This window comes from Loxodonta africana, chromosome 6 (genome assembly GCF_030014295.1).
Source record: "Loxodonta africana isolate mLoxAfr1 chromosome 6, mLoxAfr1.hap2, whole genome shotgun sequence".
Taxonomy (NCBI): domain Eukaryota; kingdom Metazoa; phylum Chordata; class Mammalia; order Proboscidea; family Elephantidae; genus Loxodonta; species Loxodonta africana.
Genome location: NC_087347.1, coordinates 42,842,806 through 42,855,866, shown reverse-complemented (window position 1 = coordinate 42,855,866; position 13,061 = coordinate 42,842,806). Strand labels below are relative to the sequence as shown.

The 13,061-nt window shown below is 36.4% G+C and overlaps 1 protein-coding gene across 8 annotated transcripts in view; it reads left to right on the top strand.

Annotated features, from left to right (window-relative positions):
* The window catches only part of ABI2 (abl interactor 2), a 110,613-nt gene that overhangs the window by 51,319 nt on the left and 46,233 nt on the right, over nt 1–13,061 (top strand). The window lies entirely within an intron of this gene.

Below are 13,061 nucleotides of genomic sequence, written 5' to 3'. Positions count from 1 at the left end.
AAATAGTTTTGATCTGCCTGCCTCTTTTTAAAGAGGTTTTTGGAGCTTGTCTGTATTAGTACTCTTGTCATTAGAGTAATTTGGTAGTATTCAACATTCTTACTAGGCAGTGGGTTTGGTGGTTTGGTATTAGACCTAAGTGACTAGAGCTCTTAGGAAATAAAAAGAATTTTAATAATGTACGTATTATTGTTTTTTAGTACATTTTCAGAGTTTCAGACTCTTCTGAAAGAGTATTCCAACCATTTCTGAGCATCTGAAGTTTAGAAAATTCAGATAATTAAATATAGCCTAGAGAATTAAAATCAGATGTGGGTAGGCTACCTTATATTTCTGTTGTTTGATAATTCATTAGATGATTCAGAGGGATTTCTTGTTACTTAATCTTATTTAACCTCAAATCTGAATTTGTCACTAAGGATTTCTTCACATCTTGTCTAAACTTCTCTAGATAATGTATAATTTATTGCTTCTTGTATTGCTGTGTCTCATGAATTAAAAAAAAAAAGAATTGCTGAGTTTTAATCAGCTAAGGCCTCCTCAAGAAACAGTGACTGACATTTTAAATGATGAGATAGATGAACTTAATTTTCTGTAGTAGGAGGGAGGTTGACAAGTAGCTCATCTGATACAGAAGTTCAAAGTCAGTTCTGAAGGGTTTAAAAACGTCTGCATATTTGAAGTCCAAAAAAAAAAAAAGTGAGGAGGAAAGAGTAAGTGCAGAAGAATAATAAATATATGAGAGTTCCTCAAAAGGCAGGGCAACTTTTTATTAGTTTGTAGGGGGGAAGTAGGAGAGATTATGTGGGTAGAGAATGACAACAAGCAAAAAGCAATGGGCAGTATTTATCATATATATTTTCTTATTGAAATTCTTTAGGTCTTTGGTAGAAAAGGGTAGTAACCTCAAGGCAGAAGGTAAATACTGTAAGGCTACCCTAGATTTAGGTCCCTGGGTAGTGCAAACACTTTGTTCTGGGCTACTAACCGAAAGGTAGGTATTTCAAATCCACCCACTACCACTGGGAAGAAAGGTCTGGTGATCTCTTTCCATAAAGATTGTAGCTAAGAAAACCCTATGAAACTGAGTTCTACTGTGTAACCCATGGAGTCACCGTGAGTTGGAATAGTCTCAACTGCAAAGGATTTTACCCTAGGTTATAAGTAATTCAGTTAATGAGAACATTTTCTTTTAGAGTATCACACAAATTGATATCCAGTTAATGTGGCCTAATTTTTTTTTTTTTTTTAGCTATTTCAGTGGAATAAGTAGAAAATGGGAGAGGTGAATGGATATAGATTAAAAAAAAAAAAATTAGCAGGTCAGAAATAACAAGACTGAGTCAAAGCTGTCAAGAATATGTTGAGGATCACTCCTGAGCTGGAATCGACTCTATTGGAACTAGTATTACTGATTTCCCTTGGGCAACGATAATGTCAGACATGGTGGACATTAATAATTTCTTCCCCTAGCATATTTTCATTTAAATTATATCCATCAACCCTTAAATAAAGCTGTCCACATGTTCCACATTTGGGAGAATATAGTGTCTTTAAGAACGGACAACTCTGTAAGATAGAAAATGCTCACTAGGTCAAAGTCATCCCCAGAAATTGGGAGCGAGGCAGATATCACCCAATTAATATTATTTGAAGGACCGGGTATCTCAGCTGACAGCTGAGCTGCATTTCTATTTTTTTCAAGCATTACTAGAGTAGCTGATTATATTTTTGAAAATAAAGATAACTGTGATATGTTCTACGAGTGGTATTTTAGAATCTGAAGGAAACTCTGCCAGATGCAGTAGATCCAGTCCTGAAACTTCTTATGTGAATAAACTTTTTTGTAAACAAAACAAAAAAACATGTTGAATCTTCTTTATTTAAAGTTGAGTGTCTGGAGGGCAATACCTGGAGGTAAGGGATCTGGGATTCTAAAGCAATTATTAAAACCCATTGCTGTTGAGCACATTCGGACTCATAGCGGCCCTATAGGACAGGGTAGAACTGCCCCATAGGATTTCCAAAGAGTGTCTGGTGGATTTGAACTGCCGACCTTTAGTTTAGCAGCTGTAGCTCTTAACCACTACACCACCAGGGTTTGTACAAAATGTATCTTAGAATGTTTAGTTGAGGGGTTGAGTTGTAGAAATGGGCTGATGGAGAATGTAATGTAAGAAATAAGAGTAAGCAATATTTTTTGTTGTTTAGTATTTGCCTTAAGGATTGAAGTTTTTTCAGTTTAATGTATGGGCAGAATCCTTTGTTTAAAAAGACAGTTGAATATCAAAGTTATTTGATGCTTCTTAAATGGATTATTATTCTGTGTATAGTGTAAGAGGAAGTGTTTTCTGTTTACAGTAATCTATTTACTTACATAGTACTCTAAATTTTAGAGTATTTAATAAATACTGTAAAACAGGTTGGCACATTTTTTCTGTAAAGGACCAGATAGTAAGTATTTTAGGTTTTGTGGGCCACATGTGGTTTTTATCACTAAATTTTTTTGTGTATGTGTTTAACAGTTCTTTAAAAATGTAAAAACCATTCTCGTGGGCTGTATAAAAACAGGCTGTGGGCCAGATTTAGCCTGTGGGCTGTAGTTTGCTAACCACTGCTCTTAAATATTGTGTTTTATAATGTTTGGTTCTTAAAATTTATTATTATGCTTTGTATTATTATTAAAAGTATTGTTTTTAGAGCCAAAGCGCTCTTATCTTGAGACTAGATTTTTGTGCAACTTGACTAGAAATACTAAGATTCTGAGAATTTGTAGAGAGGATTGGGTTAAAGAGGCAAAGAAAATGGAGGTTTAGTCAGATCAAAGAAAAGGTCACATGTGTCTTAGTTATCTAGTGCTGCTATAACAGAAACACCACAAGCAGATGGCTTTAACAAAGAAAAGTTTATTCTCTCACAGTCCAGTAGGCTAGACGTCTGAATTCAGGGTGCTGGCTCCAGGGAAAGGCTTTCTCTCTCTGTTGGCTCTGGAGGAAGGTCCTTGTCATTAGCCTTCCTTGGCCTGGGAGTATCTCAGCCCAGGAACCTCAGGTCCAAAGGAAGCGCTCTGCTCCCAGCACTGCTTTCTTAGTGGTATGAGGTCGCCAACACTCTGCTAGTTTCCCATTCCTTTTATCTCTTGTACGATAAAAGGTGATGCAGGCCACACCCCAGGGAAACTCAATTTACATTGGATCGGGAATGTGACTTTAGTGTTACAACCCCACTCTAATCCTCTTTAACATAAAATTACAATCACAAAATGAAGGACAACCACACAATACTGGGAATCATGACCCAGCCAAACTGATACACACATTTTTGGAGGGACGTAATTCAATCCATGACACATGTTTATTAGAATGGCAGTTCGTATCAAGAGTTGTTGTCAGGGTTGTGTGGTAGAGTTGTTCAAGAGCAGTAGATATTCAGTATTGGAGGTATTTGGTTACTTTTCCCATCAGCATCTTTTTCCTGTCTCCTGGGTAAGAACCTCATCACTTTTCAGTCTCCTACTATGTTAGTCCTTTTCTCCAGTTCGGTGGGAATGAATGAGCACTGGGTAGGATTGGAGGGAGAGAGACAAGGGATTTAGGTTTTGCTCTAACTCTTCTGCTAAGTTGAGTGACATTTGACTTCTTGAAACTTCAGTTTTCTCATCTGTAAGATGATAGGGCTGATTAAATAATTTCTAAATTATTTTGCATCTTGATTTCTTTGTGATCCTCACAAATGAGCTTGATTTGTGTTTTCTTCTTTCTCTTTCTACTGTATTGGCTGTGCACTCCACCACAATCTGTACCCACGGACCTCAACTCTCTCTCTCTGATAACAGCTGAACTATTGTCCAAATTACTCTGAATTTGAATCTAAGGATAGAAATTCCTTTGACTGTACCAGCTATTTACAGGAAGAAATACTCCACCAAAACCAAGTATTAATCCATTCTACTCTCTAAATCAGGTATTTTGAAAAACTATATAGAATTGACTAGGAATATTAAGTATCAGATACCTTTTTGTATTAAAAGGATAATATTGTATTAAGTAGTGTGTGTGCTAACTGGTACCCAACCCACCACGTTAATAAGGCAGTATTGGAATACATTCGCATCAGGGTTTACTTTAGATTTTGTATGGTTGGTAAGTTTTAAAGAAATTCCATCTCTAGCTTTGTTACAATTACTCAGTCAATTCTTTGGAAACATTATTACTTAAAAACGAATTGAAATTTATTATCTTCAAACTGATAGTAAGAGTTAAGTTCACATTAAATATTTTTCAAGAATATGTAGTTGACAGAGCAGACATTTAGTTTTACTGAATACCTGTACAAGCATACATTGCTTCCTTTAAATCAGCATAGAATTATATATAAGGGTGAATATTATTTACCGTGTCTGTGATTTTTGTGTTCATTTCTAGTTAGTTAGTAAAAGGGGGGTGGGGGTGGGGAGAGGGAGTTTAAAGAGCATTATTCAAACTAAAATTCTTTTAAAATCAGAATACATTTTGATTAGTAATTATCAACTCAAGAAAAGCCAAACAACCTGACCTTTCTGATTCTAAGCCAGGCCAGTCTCTTCTCTCAGCTAGTAAAAAGTCACTACTGTCTGTATTCAGTTCATCATGGCTTAGAAATAAGTGGATCAAGAGACGTCAAAAGGCAACATAAAGAACTTAAAAAGTAGTCTTCCTCCCATCCTCTCAAGAGCTGATTAGGACTTACTGGGCCAGATGTTAAAAGTAGTTAAAAACCAAACACCAAACCCAGTGCTGTCGAGTCGATTCCAACTCATAGCGACCCTATAAGACAGAGTAGAACTGCCCCACAGAGTTTCCAAGGAGCGCCTGGTGGATTTGAACTGCCGACCCTTTGGTTAGCAGCCGTAGGACTTAACCACTACGCCACCAGGGTTTCCTAGAAGTAGTTAGCAGGTAGCAATTAACAAAAAAAGGAACCTATTGCCATCAAGTTGCTTACGACTCATGGTGAAAGGAGATACAAAAAGCTCATTGCCTTCGAGTTGATTCCGACTCATAGCGACCCTATAGGACAGAGTAGAACTGCCCCATAGAGTTTCCAAGGAGAGCCTGACAGATTCAAACTGCCAGCCTCTTGGGTTAGCAGCGTAGCTCTTAACTACTACTCCACCAGGGTTTCTGGAGATGACAAAGGAATGTAAAATAACACAAGAATGGAAGTAATTCTTCTCAAGCCTTAAGTACTAAAGGCAATAGAAGGTCTAAAAGAACTGAGGAATCACTATGTAAGGTAATTTTTTCTTTAAAAACTTTATTTACATGGCCTTGTTTAAAAATTTTCACTTTTAAAATAGATACCACAGAAGTCCATCAGTATGTAATTATGCATAGAACATTGAATATATAGTTCCTAATTCATTTCATATGTATAGTTTTTACATTACTTCATAAAAAGTGAGTAACTGAAAATTACCATTCAGTTTGTTAATGAGTAATTTGTTTTATGAGAGATGCATAATATGAAGAATATTTGTTAAACCATTAAATGCTTGCCTAAACATTACCTTACTTTAATAAAATGAGACATTTTAAAAACATCCAGGTTAGCTGAGTTAATCACTCTGTTTGATTGCAGATGTTTTCCCACACTGATGGGCAGCTAACTGAGGTAGTGCTATCCAGTACATTCAACTCTCAATTATCTGTGGTAATGGGAAACAACAATGCATGGATAATCTTAAAACAAAGTACTTTATATAGTACCTTCTTGTTATCTGCTGTGGCCTGAGCATGTGCTTGGGTCCATGAGCGAGATGTGGGAGTGGGGCTCAGGCTTGCAGGGGAGCTGGCAGTTGGTACGGTTATCTCAAGATGATGAGAGGTATCCTAATGGAGCCTGGTTTTGGCACTGCGTGGCTGAAGTGTTCTGGGGGGAGCCTGCAAGCATGCGAGACCAGCTTGGCAATACCAGTGAGGAGGATGGGGAAACTAATTAATAAGGAGCTGTGGGAGAATAGATGTACAAGTCCTGCACAGTTGCAGTGATACTCCCTGATGTAGTTTTTGGTTAACAGACTCCGTGGCAAACGATAATAGTGTTAACGGTAGTGTACTTGGATTAGTTTTGATCTTCCTTGTTTGCTAGCTAAATACATTTTTTACTTGACACAGGTGAGTGATATTATTGAGGTCTGTTGTAAATAAGAGTAAGTTTATTGTCATAGAACTTTGGAAAGTCAGATATAAATTTAAAATACTTTTCTTACTGTTGAAATTTATCCCAAGTAATGTTGTTGAACTTGTGCTTTCAAAAATTTAACTTAATGCATTTTAGCATAGTAATGTCAAAGAATACAATGAAAGCAATGGTGGTTACTGAAAGCTATGAATTTGATTTAGAAAAACATAGTAAAATGTAAAAATACGTTAATAGGAGCTTTACTAAAGTTGTTTTAAAATTGACAGTTGGCTGTGAGTTGATGATTATTGAAGCTGGGTAATAGGTATGTGGGGGTGTTCATTATATTATTCTGTCTAATTTGAATATGTTTATATTTTCCATGGAGCCCTGGTGGCATAGTGGTTAAAGAGCTTGGTTGCTAACTAAAAGGTCGGCAGTTCGAATGATAGAAAGCTTTAAAAAAAAAATAGTAGTAGGTGATTACTGAAAACTTAAGAATCTTCTGGACTAAACTTTCCCTTTTATGTGGAACAGATTCATTGCTCTCCATCAAATTATTCAAACGCCAGATAAAACCACAGCTATTTTCTGAAGGTATGTTTGAATTCGTTCTAGAGGAACTCCTGTAGATCACCTTGGTGCGGTAGTGTGATGGCAAGAATACAGATTATACTCTGATTTTCTTAACCATATGTTATCCTTATTATTGTTGAACATTTTTTTTTTTAGGTTAACGACGCCAGGTATTTCCTTAGGCAGTCACTAGAAGAGTTAATCTTGAGTCAGCTCTTGGGAAAAGTTTGGAAACAATTGATATGTGAGAGTGATAGTGTAAGGGGCAGGCTCATTAGTCATTCTTCTAGGTCATTGGTTCTCAACCAGGGTGATTTTTGCCCTCAAGTGGACATTCGGCAATGTTTGGAGACATTTTTGATAGTTGCAACTTGGGATTGGCGGGTTTGCTACAGGCGTCTACTGGGTAGCAGCCAGTGATGGTTTTCCAGATCCTGCAGTGTTCAGGACACCCCATCACAGGACAGCCCATCACAACAGAATTCTCTGGCCCAGAACGTCAGTAGTGTCATGGTTGGCACTCATTTAGAGTCTTCAACCAGAGACATTATATAGCCAAGCAAAATTACTTTAACTTTCTGTAGACATATGCTCATAAGAATTATGTTTTAAACATATGCCATCACTTATTAGAGATTGATTTAAGAAGCAACAAAGAACATTTTTTTTCTTGTATAATGCCTTCAACAAATTCCTTTTTGAATTTAGTGCTGAGAAAATTGTCACTTTCCTGATGGAGTATATTTCCTTGTAACTTATAATGTTTCAATTTCGCTTTCTCTCCCAGGAAGCTAGAGCCAAATTTTATGCTCTGTTATAGCAGCAATTTTTTATTGGGACTTATAGTTATGTTGTGTTTTCCTTTGTGATATCGGTCTTTTATCGTTACTGTAATGGTCAACGGGTATAAGCTGTGTGTGTACAAGAAGAGAATATATAAGTAATACGTAAATGCCCCTCCCATACCTAGACCAAGTCATACCTCTGTAGGATCAAATGAACAGATTTTTATGTTTTAATGATTTAAAAAAAAAAAATCTCATGTTTTCAAACAATTTTAAAATGCATGCTGTAAAAATGTTACTGTATATTAGTGCAAATAATAAGTGAGAAATTATCCCCCTCCCTTCATTCCCCGGGGATTCATAAATATTTCTAGCATGAAAATTTGAAGTTGGTTTGAAATTCCCGTTGGAATTCTGTTATGGTTGGCCAGGTTTACATTCTTTTCATTTTTGGATAAGTTAAGTACTTTTCTAAAAACTGTGTAGGGTGAAAATAGTGTCACAGGAGAATTTATATTCTCTGATAAACTTCCTTTTGTTGATCTGACAAAAACCAGTTAAATAAAAAATAAGTGCCATATTTTGTTTGTTTTACAGCACACTTGATTGTAAGTATGCAATAATCTTCCTAGCCCATATTTTTAATGATTCAACATGACTCATTAACAGTTATTCAACATGTGATTTTCATTTCTCTGAAATTAAAAATTAAGAAAATTCCAATGTCATCACTGATTTGCAAATTTCTTTTTTCTGATATTCTTCTCCCAAGCAGTTGAAAAGGAAAACAGACCTCATAATTTACCTAATATGCATAGGAAAAACTCAGACTATTTTTGTTTTAACCCTTTCAAAACCTGTGGGACATCCCACCCACTTTTTATGCCTCTGGAGTTCTTTGGAAAGGGGGTAGCTTGATTGTAATACAAGGTGGGAGCCTTTTGAAATGTGTGAAACTCAAGAACCCTGAGTTAGAGCCTCACTTTTGTGTTGATTGAGCATTGAGTTAAGTTATGCCTCCTGGATATATGAATTTTCTAAACTTTTGACAAAAACAAACAAACAAACAAACAAACAAACCAAACCTGTTGCCCTCGAGTCCAACTCATAGCAACTCTATAGGATAGAGTAGGACTGACCCATAGGGTTTCCAAAGAGCTGCTGGTAGATTCAAACTGCTGACCTTTTGGTTAGTAGCTGAGTTCTTAACCACTGCGCCACCTAGGCTCAACCTTTATTTCTGTGAGATAAGGCCCCTCACTATGTTTCCCAGTTACTGTCATCTCTTGAGAATGTACCTACTGCAAGCATAAGCTATTGCCAGTCTTCATTCAGTCATAGAGTGCATTTTCTCCTTGATGCCATTCCTTGTTTCCACGTGCTACTGGCTCCCTGCTTTTCTAGCTTCTGAGCAGTAAATAATGCCTTTGAAATAAGAAATAATGCATTGCAGTGGTACTTTTCAAGAGACTGGAACTTCTGTAAGTTATTCTCACCCTATATTCAGTCTTAGGGCCCAATCATTGCTTACATGTGTAGCAGGGCAACTGCACTGCTGTGAGCAGTTCTGCAGTATTCCGGGGCAGCTGCTGCTGCTTTGTAGCCGTTAACTACTTTTGTTAGAGTGAAGAATACATGGTGGTGGTAGTTTTCCTAAGATTCAAATTCCTTTAGTTTTATTTTTTTGGCCTGTCAGTACTGCTTTTGCAGTAATGAAGAATGAATTGTAGTGGTAACTTTCCTGAGATTAAAAAAAAATCCCTTGGATTTATTGATTTTGCAACAAGGCAGAATGCATTGATTGTACCATGTTTTGAAAAGTTTCATGAAAAATAATAAAAGGCTAAGAAGGATTTTTATTTTTAAGAAGGAGACTAGAATAAAGTGTATTTGAAATCATTGCCATGTACTTTCATGTTTTACAGATTTTCAGCAAATAAAATTTAAAAACGATTTTATCATCGACTTATATTGGTAGAATTTACGACATCCAGTATCCACTTGGACATACATGATCCCAGCTAATAGGTATCAAAATCCATAACTCATAACAAAAATTCTAAATTGGTCCTTTAATCAGCATGCCTTCATTAGTGAAAACAGCACAAATTCAGAGGAGAACATAATTGAATCTTGAAAGCGTTAAGAAAGAAAGAAATTATAAGGTTACTACCTTGCTTAAGTCTTTGATTTGATGATTGTCTTAGATATTTATTAGTTCTGAAACTTTTAAAGGTTCTGTTGCTTTAAAGATCTCTTATTTGTAGAAAAAAGGAGCCCTGGTGGTGCAGTAGTTAAGCGCTTGGCTGTTAACAGAAAAGAAAGTCCAGCTTTTTGCATCATCTGGCTGCTCTGCAGGAAAAAGATGTGGCCATTCTGCTTCCAAAAAGATTTATAAGCCTTTGTAAGCCTCGGAAACCTTATGGCAGTTCTGCTCTGTCCTACAGGGTCACTATGAGTCAAATACACTTGATGGTAACGGGCTTGGTTTTTTGGTTTAGTTGTAGAGAAATAGGAGGATTTGAATTGTTTCAGGTTTCCCTTATAAGTTAGGCAGTTTAGAAGGTTAACTGATTAGTTTTCACATAGTTATCTTTTCTTTCTATTATTATTACCAGGCTCTCCTTTTAGAAGGAGGATGTTGAAGTAGGACTGGGGAGGAATTAGCAAAACGGTGTCTGTTAATTGCTCCTTGAATGGTGGAATGAGATAGTGGTAGTGGTTTTCAAACTTTTTGACTGGAACCCACAGTAAAAAACAAAAACAAATTTTACATTGTACCCAGTACAGAATTCATGTATATATATGTACTACCGTGCACTGCATAACGTTCATTTCGGCAGTGTACCGTGGTATGGTTGTAATAGAGTTCAGAAACCTCGATCGGAGAATGGGACTTGGTGGACGTATCCAACGTCAGTCAAATATTTGTCTTGGTATATAGTATTTAAAGTACCTTTCTATGCATAAAAATATTAAACACTTCCAGATACAATAAAATGTCTTTAACATAATAATACAGTGTTAATAACACTGTTTTAATGCACTAGCAAAGTAGCACCCGTTTGTTATTATGATCCATTGTATGTACCTCAAATTTTCAGTATAATGGGCTTTACGGGTGTTAGTTCATAATTACCAGTTGTGTGTAAGTTGTGTGTTTGTAACCCAAGGGCTGCCTGTATATAATATGTTCGCACAATGTCCAAATCACACAATGCCATATTTCACAGAATGTATCATGGACGTTAAGCAATACATGACTGTATATACATACAACAAACAAATGTTTCAAGAAACAATCTGTACATGCAGTCTGATATTTTTACTCTACTTCATTTTAAGTAATTGCCAGTTACATCCCACTAAGTTGCAACCTGCACTTTCAAAAATACTGTTTTACTGTGTTAACTGTGTTTGTATAGAAATTCACCATGCCGTTGCTGTTAGCAAATAGAAGACTGTGTGAGTAAAAACATTTGTCATTCTCCACTAAATTTTGTGCTGTGTGAGCATTTAGTAGATATAAATAAATTAAAATATTTTACAAGCATGGTTGAAATTGTCTTGCGTTATGATAAAATATAAGCAGTTTTGCTCAAGCCAGTGTAAGTTTTACGTGAAAAAATTATTTCTAACATTGTGTATATTTTAACTCCTTCCTTTTTTTCATAAAAGGGCATTTAAACATGGATAGAACTTGTACTAACAGATTATGTTTAAATGTAACCAGATTAATCACTGGGGCTTTCTTAATTATTATACTGGACTAAATCTTAATGGAGAGGGAAAAATGAGTATGCATTACCCAAGGGTTGGCAAACTTTTTTGTAAAGGGCCAGCAAGTAAATATTTCAGGCTTTGCAGACTATAAGGTCTCAGCTGCAACTACTCATCTCTGCCACTGTAGTATGAAAATAGTCACAGGCAACATGTAAACACATGAATGCGACTGTGTTCTAATCAGACTTTATGGGCACTGGAATTTGAATTTCGTATAATATTCACATTTCATGGCATTTTTTTCTTTTGATTTTTTTTCAACCATTAAAAAATGTAAACATCATTCAGCTTGTGGACTGTAAAAAAACGCAGGTAGACTAGCAATGAACAATTAGAATTTGAAATTAGAAACACAACACTGTTTATATTAACACCCAAAAAAGGAGAAATAATTAGGTTTTTCTTAGGTAAATCTAAGAAAATATGTACAAAATCTGTATAAAGAAAACTACAAAACTAATAAAAGAAATGAAAGAAGATTTAAAAAAAATGGAAAGATACTCCATGTTCATAGTTGTTGTTAGGTGCTATTGAGTTGGTCCTGACTCATAGTGACCCTGTGTACAACAGAACAGAACACTGCCCAGTCCTGTGCCATTCTCAAAATCATCGCTGCGTTTGAGCCCATTGTTGCATTCACTGTGTCAGTCCATCTCATTAAGGGTCTTCCTCCTTTTCAGTGACCCTCTACTTTACCAAGCATGATGTCCTCCAAGGACTGGTCGCTCTTGATAATGTGTCCAAAGTACGTGAAACAAAGTTTCACTATCCTTGCTTCCAAGCAGCATTCTGGCTGTACTTCTGTGTAAATCCATGGTATAGTTAGTTATTCTTCATCAACACCATTACTCGAATGAATCAGTTTTTCTTCAGCCTTCCTTACTTGTTGTCCAGCTTTCACATGCACATGAGAAGATTGAAAATACCATGGCTTGGGTCAGGCGCACCTTAGTCCTCAAAGTGACATCTTTGCTTTCTAACACTTTTAAAAGGTTTTTGCAGCAGAGGAGCCCTCTTGGTGTAGTGGTTAAAGGCTCAGCTGCTAACAAAAAGGTTGGCAGTTCAAATCCACCAGCTGCTCCCTGGAAACTCTATGGGCCAGCTAATTGTACTCTGTCCCATAGGTTCGCTATGAGGACTCAGTGGCAGTGGGTTTGGTGTTTTGGCTTTTGCATCTGATTTACCCAGTGCAATATGTCATTTGATTTCTTGACTGCTGCTTCCATGGGTGTTGATTGTGGATCCAAGTAAAATGAAATCCTTTACACCTTAGTATTTTCTCCATTTATCATGATGTTGCTTATTGGTCCAGTTGTGAGGATTTTTGTTTTCTTTGTGTTGAGGTGTAATCCGTACAGAAGGCTGTAGTCTTTGACCTTTATCAATAAGTACTTCAAGTCTTCTTTGCTTTCAGCAAGCAAGGTTGTGTCATCTGCATATTGCAGGTTTTTAATGAGTCCTTCTCCAATCCTGATGCCGCGTTTTTCATATAGGCCAGCTTCTCAGATTATTTGCTCAGCATACAGATTGACACACAGCTTTCCTGATTTTAAACTTTAATATTAAGTTGTCAGTTCTTCTCAGCTTGATCTATAGATCAATCAAAATCCCAATAAGTTATTTTGTGGATATTGACAAACTGATTCTAACATTTATATGGAAGGGAAAGACCCAGAATAGCCCACACAATACTAAACAAGGCAAGAGTTGGAGGACTGACACTACCTGACTTGGAGATTTACTATAAAGCTACAG